The sequence below is a fragment of the Schistocerca serialis genome, chromosome 3 (genome assembly GCF_023864345.2).
Source record: "Schistocerca serialis cubense isolate TAMUIC-IGC-003099 chromosome 3, iqSchSeri2.2, whole genome shotgun sequence".
Lineage (NCBI taxonomy): Eukaryota > Metazoa > Arthropoda > Insecta > Orthoptera > Acrididae > Schistocerca > Schistocerca serialis.
The window spans coordinates 76,088,307-76,102,490 of record NC_064640.1 but is presented as its reverse complement, the minus strand read 5'-3'; positions in this window follow the sequence as shown (position 1 = coordinate 76,102,490).

Sequence of the window (14,184 nt, the reverse complement as noted above, 5' to 3'; positions counted from 1 at the left end):
AAGTCATTTATATATATTAAGAACAGCAGAGGACCCGAGACCAAACCTTGTGGCACCCCATTCTTGATTGTTCACCAGTTTGAGAAATCACCAGTTTTTTGCATATTATGTGAACTGTCCATTCATACCACAGTACTTGAGCTTATCTAGAAGTATTCCATGATTTACACAAACAAAAGCCTTTGATAGATCACAAGAAATCCCAACGGGTGGCTTCCAGTTACTCAGAGCATTTAATATTTCATTAGTGAAAGTATATATATCATTTTCCGTTGAAAAACCGTTCTGGAAACCAAACTGACATTTTGTTAAAACTTTATTTTTACAAAGGTGTGAAGCTACTCTACAATAAATTACTTTTTCAAGAATTTTGGATAAGGCAGTCAGAGATTGGGTGGCAGTTGTTGACATCAGACGTATCCCCCTTTTTATGCAGTGGTATAACAATGGCATACTTCAGTCTATCTGTGAAAATACCCTGCTTCAGAAAGCTATTACATATGTGGCTAAGAATCCCACTTATTTCTTAGGAACAAGCTTTTATTATCCTGCTGGAAATGCCATCAATTCCATGTGAGCTTTTATTCTTGATAGAGTTTATTATCTTCCTAATTTCAGATGGAGAGGTGGGTGGAATCTCAATTGTATCAAATGGTGTGGGTGAGGCCTCTTCCATTAACTGTCTTGCTTCTTCTAATGAACATTTAGATCCTATTTTCTCTACAACATTTAAAAAATGATTATTCAATATGTTTTCGACTTCCAGCTTGTTGTTTATCAAGTTTCCATTCGCTTTGATTGTGATGCCATCATCCTGTACTCTTGGTTGTCCTGTCTCCCTTGTAATAATATTCCAAATTGTTTTGTTTTTGTTATCAGAGGTATTAATCTTAGACATGATGCACATGCTTCTGGACTTTTTAATAACCTTTCTTAATGTAGCACAGTAGTTTTTATAATATTTGGCTGTTTCTGGGTCATTACTCTTTCTTGTTGTTAGTTACAGTTCCCTTTTGTGGTTACAAGATATTTTTATTCCTTTAGTAAGCCAAGGTTTTTTGCATAGTTTCTTATAATTAGATTTAACTACTTTCTTGGGGAAACAGTTTTAAAATTCTCTTACAAGCGTATCATGAAGTAAGTTATATTTTAAATTAGCATCGGGTTCCTTGTACACCTCATTCCAGTCTAACTGCTGAAGATTTTCTCTGAAATTTCTAATTTTTGAGTCATTAATTGAACGCACAACTTTGGAGGGTAGTTTTGAATTACTGAATGGAGCTATGTCATATACTGTAACTAGCTGAGATCATGATCAGAAGGCCCATTCTTAACAGAACAAGAATTTATGTTTGTAAACCTATCTTGGTCTATAAAAGTGTTATCTATCAATGTGCTGCTGTCCTTTACTACTCGAGTAGGAAAATTAATGACGGATGTCAAATTGAAAGAACCGAGCAAGACTTCCAGATCATTCTTCCTATTATACTCTTTCAGTGAGTCAACATTGAAGTCCCCACAAATAATAATTTGCTTTCCCCTATCTGACAGATAGCACAACAAGGCATCCAAGTTTTCCAGGAATAAATGAAAGTTTCCTGAAGGGGACCTATATACTGTTACAATTATAAAAGAGCCCACCTTCAGTTTAAGTTGACAGGCACATGCTTCTATATGCTGCTCTAGACAAAACTTTTTTGTATCTAAGCTTTCTACACAGTGATAACTTTCGACGTATATGGCTACTCCTCCTCCCACTATATTCTCTATACTCATATTTGCAGCTAGTTTATAACCACTGATATTTACCTCTTCCATATCAGACACAATGTGATGCTCCTGAGTAGTGGACCCCTTTTTGAACTAAAGTAAGTGCTTTTAAGTCCTTGTGCAGATCATTTTTGTTCCTGGTATTGTATATATGAACTGAGCTGTTTGTTGGAAAAAGACATATATTATTTAGGACAAATTTCATTAAGGAGTAAATATACTGAGAGGCAGTAGTTAGTATACCCAGTTCTTTGAAGAGGTTTCTACAGGATGTCCATGAATTTACTCCACAAATAATATGTATTACACGCTTTTGGACTCTGAAAACTTTTGTTTGACTTGAAGAGTTACCCCAAAATATTATACCATATGACATTATGGAATGAAAGTAGGCAAAGTATGCAAGCTTTTCCATTTTTGTGTCGCCTATGTCTGCTAACACTCGAATTGCAAATGCAGATTTGTTAAGGCGTTTCTGCAGTTCTATGTTGATCTTCTCCCAACTGAATTCATTATCAAGTTGTAATCCCAGGAATTTAAGACTGTCAACCTCTTCTATCTGCTCTTCTTCATACTTTATGCATATGTTGGGTGGAAACCTCTTACAGGTTCTGAATTGCATATAGTGAGTCTTTTCGAAGTTAAATGTCAGTGAGTTGGCTTTAAACCATTTATTAATATCCATGAAAATATCACGCTATTGGATGATGGAGGTGATATTTTGTTGTGTTCTTCCAGGCCACTCACCAGCTGTTCACTTACATTTGCAAAATATTTGTTGAAGGTCCCTGCAATTTTTGTTGGGCAAGAAATCGTTTGTCCTTCATAACTTATTTTATATTGTTTAGTTTCACTTGTTGTTTGATTTTTATAACTTCCCATATAGCTTTAGATTTTTTTTGTTTTGAATTTTCAATGTATTTCTCATTTGCCATTGTTTTAGCTTTCCTTACAACATTTTTGAGTATTGTGGTGTGCGTACTGTAAGACCTTCAGTACACACACCATCAGACTATTTGACTTGCCGCTCTAACGAAGTAGGCAAGTGTCAGCAATATGTATCGTGGTCTTATTGTGGCGTGTTTATCTTCTGCCGTTAGGTCAGACGATAGGAATGCCACTTGCACGCTTAGAGTAGCAAATTGACGGTGACCAAAATTGACAATCTGAAGTTCCTTTGGTATTGGTACGTTAATCTTATTCTCACATATATCTCTGATACTTGACAAAAGTGTCTATACATTTATTTTCATGGCTATGTACAGGAATATGGTAATCTCATTAAGCGCAGACTGAAACTTGACTATGGACTGGTACAGACAAATGTAGAACTCGTACAGACTGGTACAGACTAATGCAGACTCACTAATCCAGGGCTTAACAACTGGCCGGTTTTGAGCGCGAGTACTCGCGTCTGCTCAGGCACGTGCTCGCGAGCAGGTGCAAGGTCGCGGAGTAGGGAGGGAGGGGAAATGCGCGCGCACGTTTGAATAGGGCCGCAGCGTGCCTATTGAATTCGCGCCGACTGCGTAACGTTTAAAGTACTACGATCAGCTCTAACAGTCACTTCGCTGGTTAAGAATCATGTCAAGTCTCCATTGTGTAACCTGAACCATGCTTTCGCAGTTCAACCCCCACTGGGAGGAATTGTATCTGTTTACAGAAAAAGATGATGTTGCAAAATGTTTAGTATGTCACAAAACGCTGAATTCTTTTAGGAAATTTAATTTGCAGCGACATTATATGTCGTACCACGCGAAAGACTACGTAAGTGGAAAATGTGATGGACCAGATCGTGCACAGGAAGTTATTAAACTTAAAAGGAAGCTATCCAAAGAAGATCTGGACGACGAAGAAAAATTAACTGAGGCAGCTCTCAGAGTGGGTTACAAAATTGCTTTGCTTTTAGCATAATCCCTGCGCCCCTTCACTGATGGCGATTTAATAAAAGAATGTTTGGTAGTCGCAGCGGAACATTTGTGTCCATCTCAAGTTGAACAGTTTCGGATTGTGCCATTATCTAACATGACCATTGTGGGTTGCATACAGGACATGGCAGACGACGTCCAGAGCCAGCCTGCAAATATCTGTAAAGATTTTATGACGTATTCTCTAGCTCTGGACGAAAGTGTTGATATCACTGGAACAGCGCAGCTTGCCATATTTATTAGAGGTGTTAATAGAGATCTTCAGGTGAGGGAGGAGCTCCTCGATGTAGTAGCCATGAAGAACACTACAACTGGAAGTGATATTTTAAGTAGTGTTGAAGAAAGTGTTGAAAATATAGGATTGTCGTGGAATTCTTTAGTTTCAGTGTCTACAGACAGTGCACCAGCGATGATAGGGAAAAAAAATCAGGTTTCGTTGCGCTGTTGAAGGAGAAAATGCAAAAACTGACCATGCCGAATGAAATAACGGGCGTTCACTGTGTGATCCACCAGGAAAACTTATGTGCAAAGAGTATCACTCTAAAAAATGTGATGAGTGTTGTTGTTCGTACAACCAATTATACAAGGAAGCATGGGCTACAACACAGGCAATTTAAAAGCTTTCTTGAGGATGTAGAAAGCCAGTAAGGTAGCCTGCCTTATTACAGCGCGGTCCGCTGGCTTAGTCGTGGCGAATTATGAAATCGATTTTTTTGCCTATTAGATGAGATAAATATGTTCATGGAAATAAATAACATGTGTGTTCCTGAATTCAAAGAGCCTTCATGGAAATGTGATATCGCGTTCTTAGCAGATTTAACTAGCCATCTGAATGCTTTGAACATTTCACTACGAGGTAAAGATCTGCTAATTACTCACTTCATATATCGAATAAGAGCTTTTAAAATGAAATTGACACTTTGGGTGAGTCAGCTGGAAACACGAAATCTAGTTCATTTTCCTAAATTATCATCTATGCAAGATGTTCACAAAGACTGTGAACGTTATTCACATAGTTTAGTTGCCCTTAAGGAAGAATTTTATCAACGCTTTCAAGATCTGACAGCTCTAGACAGTGATTTTAATCTGTTCTCCTCTCCATATTCAGCGAATATTGAAGAGATTCGTCCTGAGCTGCAACTAGAAATTATTGACCTGCAGTGTGACAGAGAATACAGAGAGAAATTTCAGAACAAGAAAAAAAATTTGGAATTCTACAACCACTTCCCTCTGGATAGATTTCCTCGTTTGCACAAACTGGCGGCTACAATAATATCAATGTTCGGTTCCACGTGTGTTTGTGAACAACTGTTCTCTGCAATGAAATGTAACAAGACACGCCTGAGAAACGCATTGTCTGATCAAAACTTAAACTACACGCTGTGCCTACAATGCACAAGAACAATTACTCCGACTCCCATCAGGGCTCTTATACACACAGATGATTATTAATTTTAATGCAGAGAGTTCAACTGTGGATACTTCAAAAACTTTCTCTTCAGCTAACAGTTCAATGGGTTTTATGTTAAATAATCAATGCCACTTTTAACAAATATACATGACTCTCCATGACTGGATGTAATTCTAGAGAATGATGATGAAAGATTGAAGTCTGAAAGTTTTGTGACTGATATTGCATCTTTAGGCAGCCAGTGTTCAGTTATACACATTACAGAAACGTTTTTTAGTTCATCAGTCTCCCATAAGTCCAACCCCTCGTCCAAGTCGTGGGAGATGGGCAACGGCACAAAGTAGGGGATTGCCTTTAGGGGCAATGTACAGCGGGGACTTCGTGTGCCCCAGGACCGCTACGGTAGCTGAGAAGGCCCTATGGGAACCCTGAAACGTGACGGCTAACGGGGCTCTGGTGAAGCTGCGATAGGCCTAGCAAGCCAGTAGTGGATAAATCAACTGCTTTCAAAAAGGGAACATGCCTCGGATCACGGAACGGATTTAAAGGAAACCGACCAAGCAATGGAAAAGGATTACGAGATGGTTTACGGCTGGGCACCTTAAACGTAAGGACTCTGACTGGGAAGTTAGAAGAAATTGTAGAAATGATGGAAAGGAGGAAATTGGACATCTTGGGACTTGCTGAGACTAGGTGGAGAGGAGTTGGTGAAAAACCACTAAGTAAAGGATGTAAACTGTACTGGATAGGGAATGAGAGGGGAAGAAATGGAGTGGCAATAGTGGTCAGAGAGGGTCTGCAGGAGGAGGTGGAAGGTATCAATGATCGAATGATAAAAGCCAGAGTACGGGTGAAAGGAAAAAGCATTGAAATCATCCAAGCATATGCCCCACAGGTGGGGTGTACAAAAAAGGAGAAGGAGGAATTTGAAGATGACATGCAAAAGCAGCTAAATGGAGGAAATCAGATTATAATAGGGGACCTCAATGCACATGTTGGCACAGACAGGAGAGGATTCGAGGAGATAATGGGACCAGAGGGCTGGGGGAACCGAAATAGAGAAGGAAAATTGTTGCTGGAATTCTGCAAGAGGAATGGGCTGGCGATCGCAAATTCGTGGTACAAGAAGAGGAGTAGTCACAAAATAACTTGGTACAGTGGGGACTGGTCCCAAACTTCAGTAGTAGACTATGTACTAGTGGATAGGCAGATGATGAGCAGCCTCACAGATGTTAAGGTCATACCATCTGAGGCCTTAGACAGCGACCATCGGCTGTTGGTAGCCACCCTGAGAGAGAAAAAAGATAGGAGGGCAACAGATATACAGGAGAAAAGGTTGAAGACATGGATGCTGAAAGAGGATGAACGGAGGACCCAGTACCAGACACTGATCAGGAAGAAGCTGCCAAAGGAAGATCAAAGAACAGTGGAAGAAGAATGGGGCGATTTTAAGAGGGCTCTAGTTGAGGCAGCTGAGACTGTGTGCGGAAGAACTAGCACAAAGAGGAGAAGTAGGGAAACCCCATGGTGGAACAACATATGTAAAGAGGCAGTACTTCGAAAGAACAAAGCCTTCAGAGAATGGTTCCAGACCCGAACAGAGGAAGCTAGGGTAAAATATAAGGAAAGCAAGAAAGCGGCACAGACCATAGTAAGGGCGGAGAAGAAGAAGTGGATGGAAAAATGGACAAGAATGTTAGAAGAGGACAGTGAAGGGAACAAAAAAGTACTTTACACCATGGTAAGAAATAAGAGGAACGACAGAAGCGAGTGCCTGAGGATCATGGATAATAATGGAAGAGTTGTGGAGGAAATGCATGAGCTCAAAAAGATTTGGAAGGAGTACTTTGAAGATCTGTTGAATGCTGCCAAGCAGGTAACTAACAGCGATGGAGAGCCTAAGGCAGCAGACGATTATAATAGTGGGGAAATTGATGATCTAACTTGGAATGAAGTGGAAGAAGCCATAAAGAGGATGAAAGGGGGCAAGGCACCAGGTTGGGATGAAGTAACAGTGGATATGATACGAGCAGCAGGAGAAGTAGGAACCCAGTGGCTATACAGAGTGCTGAGGGTGGTGTGGAAGGAGAACAGAATTCCTGAGGATTGGAAGAAAGGAATTATAGTCCCGATCTTCAAGAAAGGGGATAAAAGGAGATGTGAGAACTACAGAGGAATCACCCTGCTATGCCACTGTGGAAAAATCTATGAAAAGATGCTGGAGAAGAGAATAAGAAGCAGTATTGAAAGTAGACTGCAAGAGGAGCAGTACGGTTTCAGACCGGGAAGATCAACAACGGACCTCATATTTGCGGTAAGGCAACTGCAGGAAAGGCACTATGAGTACGGGAACGACTTAATCATGGCCTTTTTGGATATTGAGAAGGCGTATGACAGTATCTGTAGGGACAAGCTCTGGGATGTGCTGAACGCAAAAGGGATAGATGAAGAGATTACACGAAAAGTCAGAAAAATGTATGAGGGAAGTGAGAGTTGTGTGAAAGTGGGGAGGGAACGTACTGCATGGTTCAAGCTGGAAAATGGGCTGCGACAGGGAAGTGCACTTTCGCCTTTATTGTTTATTATTGTTATGGATGAAATCCTACAGCAAGTATCAGATGCAATTGGAGATCATAAAATGAAAGCAGTGCTTTTTGCCGATGACCTGATGTTATGGGGAAATTGCGTAAAGGAGGTGCAAGAGCAGTTAGATGCATGGGAGGCAACGGCAGCACAATATGGAATGCATTTCTCTGCAAAGAAATGTGAAATAATCGTCACAACAAGGAAGAAGAATAGGCCAAATGTGGATATAACTTGTGGAGGGGAAAAACTACAAGTGGTAGAGAACTTCATGTACCTGGGAAGCGTGATTGAAAGTAAGGGGGGAAACGCAATGGAAATAAATGAAAGGTGCAGAAAAGCAGGGCAGTTCTACAAATGCATTATGGGGCTTATTTGGAGCAAGGAGGTGCCACAGAAATCCAAGGGAATTATATACCGAACCTACTTTGTCCCCATATTGACATACGGAAGTGAGACATGGGTAATGCACAAAAGCGACAAAAGTAGAATACAGGCTAGTGAAATGAAGATCCAGAGGAGCAGGTTGGGTGTAACAAGACAAGACAGATTGCGAAATTTGTATGTGAGGGAAAGACTAAAGGAGGAACCAGTACAGGACAGGATAGAAAAATCAAGACTGCAGTGGTATGGACACATGAGGAGAATGGAGAATGGATGAGGGAAGAATTCCAAAGAGGATGTTTGATCTGCAACTGGAGGGGAAGAGGCCCAGAGGAAGACCAAGAGATAGATGGGTGAAGGGAGTGAAGGAATGTGTGATGAGAAGAGGAGAGAACTGGACGAAGGTAGAAGAGGGGGAATGGTGGAAAGACAGAACACGATGGAGAGGCTTGTGTTCCCGACAGACCCAGCCAGTGGCTGGAAACTGTCCAAGATGATGATGATGAGTTCATAAAATTTCAACTTCACTTAATTTGTTTAGCAATGATTGGACATTTAGATGAATCAGCATGAAATTTAAGGATTTGTTAGGCTTTGGCATATTGTTAGACTTTGGCATATTTAATTGATCACTTACCTTTACCTTGTCAATAAAAAATCATTCAGGTGTGCTGGAAGTACTGCTTTTCTTTTCCTGACTGCACCTATTCTTCTGTTATCATCTGCAGCAGAATTTTCTTGTGTGTCTGGCTCCCCTGGTAGTTGTTCAGCTGCTGATCGTACTGTTGATAATATTGCTGCTGGTGTTAGAGCTGGGTCTGCAATTGGTGGAGCTGTTACTGCATTCATTGTTGTTGCTGTGCCTGAGTATTGGAGACACCTTGTTCCTTCTTTTGTTGTTGATGTTGGTGAGTGAGGTCTTGCTGGCGTTGTTTCCTTCGAATATTTGGGGGGCCAATCCAGGATTATTTTGCTTTTGAGTGTTTGATGCCTCTTGAAGATAATTTCTTCAATTTTTCCGACAAGCAGTTTTTTCCCCATGTTGTTAACGTGCAATCCATGTAATGTGTGGAATCTGCGCCCAATATTATTAACATTTACAAGTTCTACATTTCTGAAATGTTTGCAAAGTAATGAAATTTGTTGGTTGGCATTGATTATTTCTTTATTTACGCATGACCAAGACGGTAAGTCATGTTGATGTGGGATGTTCAGCACTAAAACTATTGTGTGGGTCAACTGTCCTAAGCACCTTTTTAGTTCTTGTTTTGCTTTGTGAGTTTCGTTTTTACATACGTCATTTGACCCACCAAATAGCACAACAAAGTCTTCAGAGGATAAGTCAGCAACGTCTGTGGATCGTACATGCTTGCAAACTTCCGACATAGAAGCATCAGGCTTTATGTAAGCGATTGTTTGTACACTGGACTGACCGTTCAGAAGGCGAGCAAATCCACAACCATGACCGTCTGCCATCACAACTACTTTTCTTCGTTTAGGTTTCTCTGCGTGTTTAGAAGGCCCACCAGTATTATAGCCAAACAATTTAGTATCAGCGCTGGACAAACACTTGATATTTAGGTCATGCAAGTCTTCAGGTCTTTCAGTTTCACTTCCTTTCATAACAGTAATTGAGTTGTTGGGCATTCTTTTGGATGTATCACTCCACGTATTTGTAGTTTCATATTCAGTTCTGGCCGGTTTTGACAAAAGTACCTTATGATCAACCCGATCAAAAGCCTTTGATAGGTCTAGGAAAACTCCAGCTACTTGCATGCCTGTATCAATTTTGTCAAGAGCTTTCAGCATAAATTGAAGTGTTGCAGTCATGGTGCTACAACCACTTCTGAAACCATGCTGAAAATCTCCCAGGATGTTGTGCTTATTATAATGCTCTAACATATATTTCAGAATTATTTTTTCAATTAACTTGCTAAAAACGGAAGTTAAGGCGAGTGGTCTGTAATTTTCTACTAGTTGTTTGTCACCTTTTTTGTGGAGCAGTTTAACAATGGCTAATTTTAGTATGTCAGGGAACACTCCTTCTTTTAAGACACTATTTATTAGATGCACCAAAGGATACGCTAGATTGTTTTCGCACTGTTTAAGGAAAAATGGAGAAATTTCATCCCAGCCAGAGCATTTTTTGTTTTTTACATTCTCTGATGAGCTGCAAAATATCCTTTATTTCAAGTGCATGGAGTTGATTAGCTTCAGAATTGTCCTCAGCAAGACTTCCAACAGGTACTTTATCTGTGGTACAGAAGTCAGATTCTATGATATCTATAGTCATTAAAACGTTACTGATCTCTTGAGGATTGGTGACATCAATATTGTTATTAGATATCTGTATGTTGATATTACTTTTTAGTTTTGTTTTACTGTTTGTTATTTCATTTACTATTGACCCGCAGGCCTTGGAGATACAATCTGAATTTTGTATTTTCTAGTTAATTTTTCAGCCTTCAATCTTTTGACTTGTTTGCGAAACTGGTACTTGTATTGCTTGTATTTATCCCTGTGCTCATTGTTTTTGGTCTCTCTTTGTATCATATACATTTCTTCCATTTTTTCTTTCAGTTCTTTGGTAGAATTATCAAATTCCACGAGCCTTGACTGTCTTGCCTTATTCTTATTAATATTTATCTTTCTGATGGGAATAGTATTATATAGATGATAAGATAATGCATCTAGAAAGGCATCCCATTTAATATTCACTCCTTTGGCTTGAAATACTAGATGCCAAGATTCATGACCAAGGCTCTCTCTCAGTTTGGCAATGTTGATAACACAGAGATTTATTTTGTATTCATAAATTTTCTTTGGTTTTATACAAGGATCTCCCTTTAGCACCAATAGTTGGCCTGGATGGTCAGAGATGTGACGATTTACAACAGCAGCTGTGGCAGTATTTTCACAATTATTAATAACATGGTCTATAGAGCTTATACTAGTTGGAGTGAGTCTAGTGCGTATGTCTCCCAACAGATCTTTTGCGCCATAAGAATAGCTACAGTTTTTGAAGTGTTTGCTTTCTTGGGAAACTTGTAACGTGTTGACATTAGTGTCCCCTAATAATATAACATTTATATGCTCTTGCTTGGACATTAATTTACATAATACTGTACCAAGGGAATTAAGAAATAATTCAAAATTTCCATTTGGTGATCTATACAATGCTAAGGTAAAGTATACAACCGACAAGCATTTTAACTTAATTGCTACAATTTCACTGTGCAAATCAGTGGATTACTCGTTTACCCAAACGATATTTTCGTAAGATTCCACTAAGTTTGTTGTTCTCAGGTAGACTGCCACTCCTCCACCTTTATGGTTAGAACGACAGTAAAATTCAGTTAATGAATAGTTTTGGATTTTAAACAGGTGTATGTTATCTGCAGATTTTTGGTGTTCACTGACAACTAGTATGTGGGGTGTAATATCTGATAGATAGTGGTAGAAAACATCAATCTTATTACCCAATCCCTCTACATTATAAGGAAGGAAAGAAATATTGCTTTCTTCAGGCACATTTTGTGCACAATCATCCCCTCTTCTGCTTTTTAGTTTCTCTTATTATTTATAATGTTGCAAATATCAGTAATCATCTTAGTGAACATCTTGGAGCCTAACTTGTTTAAGTGAGTACCATATTTCCCCAGCCATCAATTGTTTAAAAACTTATTTGGAAGTGTGTTTGAGTAAGCTGCCCGTCAGTGTACACACAGTCGAGCTATATTCATCAGCAGATAACATTTAAACATGAAAATCTGATTATATTCTTCCAGTTAGTATTCCAAGATGGCCACCGAGTGAGATCACAGGTATCTTTTTCGTTTGCTAAGGGAACTTATTTAAGAGGAAATAGTGTCAAATCTAAAGTTTCTTTGTTTCGTATAAATACTGTGCTGTCGATTCTTGTCACACAACTGAATATTAGCGTCCTATCAGAGCTTGTTCTTGACAAAAATTCGTGTTATCTTAAGTTCTGATAATCGCGACGTAACCGGAAATTTTGCGTGACATAAACACAAAAAATTCTTCTCAAGTTTTCTTGATATAGCAAAATTCGCTTAAAGAAGACAGATAATAGTTTCATCAGTGTCTATTGTCGTTACGAAAGTGTAATTATACTTTTCTAAGTCGTATTAACTAACACATTTCGTATTGTTTTCTAGTTAGATAGACGCGATCTAGGCCTAAATTTTCCGAGTCATAAACATTTAAAACCTTGACCAAACACGCTTGATAACGCAAATTCTCTAAAAGAAAAGTAATTACTAATTCATTTTTCTGTCATCATATCTCTCTTTTCAGTAAAAAAAACGCACATAAGACCTTTGTGTCGTGTTTTGTTGACACACAGCTAATCTCTCGTCCCGGACAAATTTAAAACATTGTATAAACTTAATTATTCTTTCAAAACTCACCATGTGTGAGAAATGTGGGAGCGGTTATAAGGTAGTGAGTAGTGGGATTTGTTGCCAATCTTGTAGGAATTATTTTCACTGGGGTGGGGGTGGGGGATGCAGTGGGGAGAATGTTGGAAGAACAGAAGAGGCTCTCTCCTGGAACTGCAGAGTATGCAGTATGAACATTTTGACTGGGGAACGGGAAAGGAAAATCTGTGCCCTTCAGGCACAGTTGGAGGAAGCAAGGAAGGAGCTGATACGGATCCAGGGAGATAGGGGTGAGAAGGGTGGTTGGGAACTGGCAACTGGTAGGAGGATAGGAAGGAAGACAACGCGATCTGACAGTTTTATCATCAACACCAAAAACTAGTATCTAACAGTGCCAGAGTTAAGTGGAGAAGAGCCTCAGGTAGAACGAGGAGCAGGAAATGTAAAGCACACTTCAACTGAGGCCAAAAAGCCTAGGAATGGACAAAGTGTTAGGAAAAAGAAAGTGCTGCTGCTAGGTACTAGCCATGGGCGAGGTGTAGGCCCTCAGTTACAGGAAAGTTTAGGGGCAGCGTACCAGGCCACCAGTATCTTCAAGCCAGATTCAGGATTAAGTCATGTAATAGAGGACTTAGGGCCATTATGTAAGGACTTTATAAAGGAGGACCATGTAGTGATAGTGGGTGGGGCGGGAAACAGTTTGGACAGGGATGGGGCATATGACTTATGTGGTGACCTGGACAAGATAGCTTCCCTGACTCATGGCATCAACGTATACTTTGTTGAGCTGTTCCGGTGTCATGATCGACCACATCTTGATGGAGCAATAAGGTGACTCAATGTGGGGTTAGAGATGGCTCTGAGGACAGCCAACTTTGCTCATGTTTCTCTGGTGCCCATCGGGACTATCAACAGATGGGGTTTCACTAGGCACGGCCTACACCTAAACAGGGCTGGGAAGGGAAGATTGGTACAGCTGATTCGTGAAAGTATAGAGAGTGGATATTGGGCCACACATGGTCAAAAACCTGTTGCCATAGGTAGGAAAAGTAGATCTTTTTTAGGATAAATCCAGACAACAGGTTCCCCTGCCTAAAGAGTATCTCCAGCAGTTTAAAACTATTGAAACAATCACTCACAAGACAGATTTTAACACTTCTAATTTGACATATACCAGATGTCACAAAGAAAAACAAACTATTGGAAAGATTAACATGGGGCATTTCACAGACTTAACAATCCTCCATCAAAACATGCAATCAATAAAAAATAAAATACAATATTAGAAGTTGAGCTCCAATCTTTGAACTGCACAGTAGTTTGTGTTACTGAGCACTGGTGTAGAGACATGGAAATCCAACATGTAGTATTATCATTGTATGAAAGGGCAAATTCTTACTGCAGAACTGCTTCAAGGAATGGAGGATCATGCATTTATATCAGAAAAGGAACGCAGTTCAAATCAAGACATGACCTAAGTACAGTAAGTGAAGTCAAACACTTTGAAATATCAGCAATTGAATTAACAGGGCTTGGTATTACCAAGAAAAGAATTATTTTGTGTGTGTACGGATCTCCAAGTGGTAGTGTGGACATTTTTTCAATAAATTAACAGAAGTTCTAAATAAAGTCGCAAGTACAAAGGTCAACATAATTCTGTGTGGGGACATTAACACCAACACTAATATCATAAATGAATCCAGCAGCA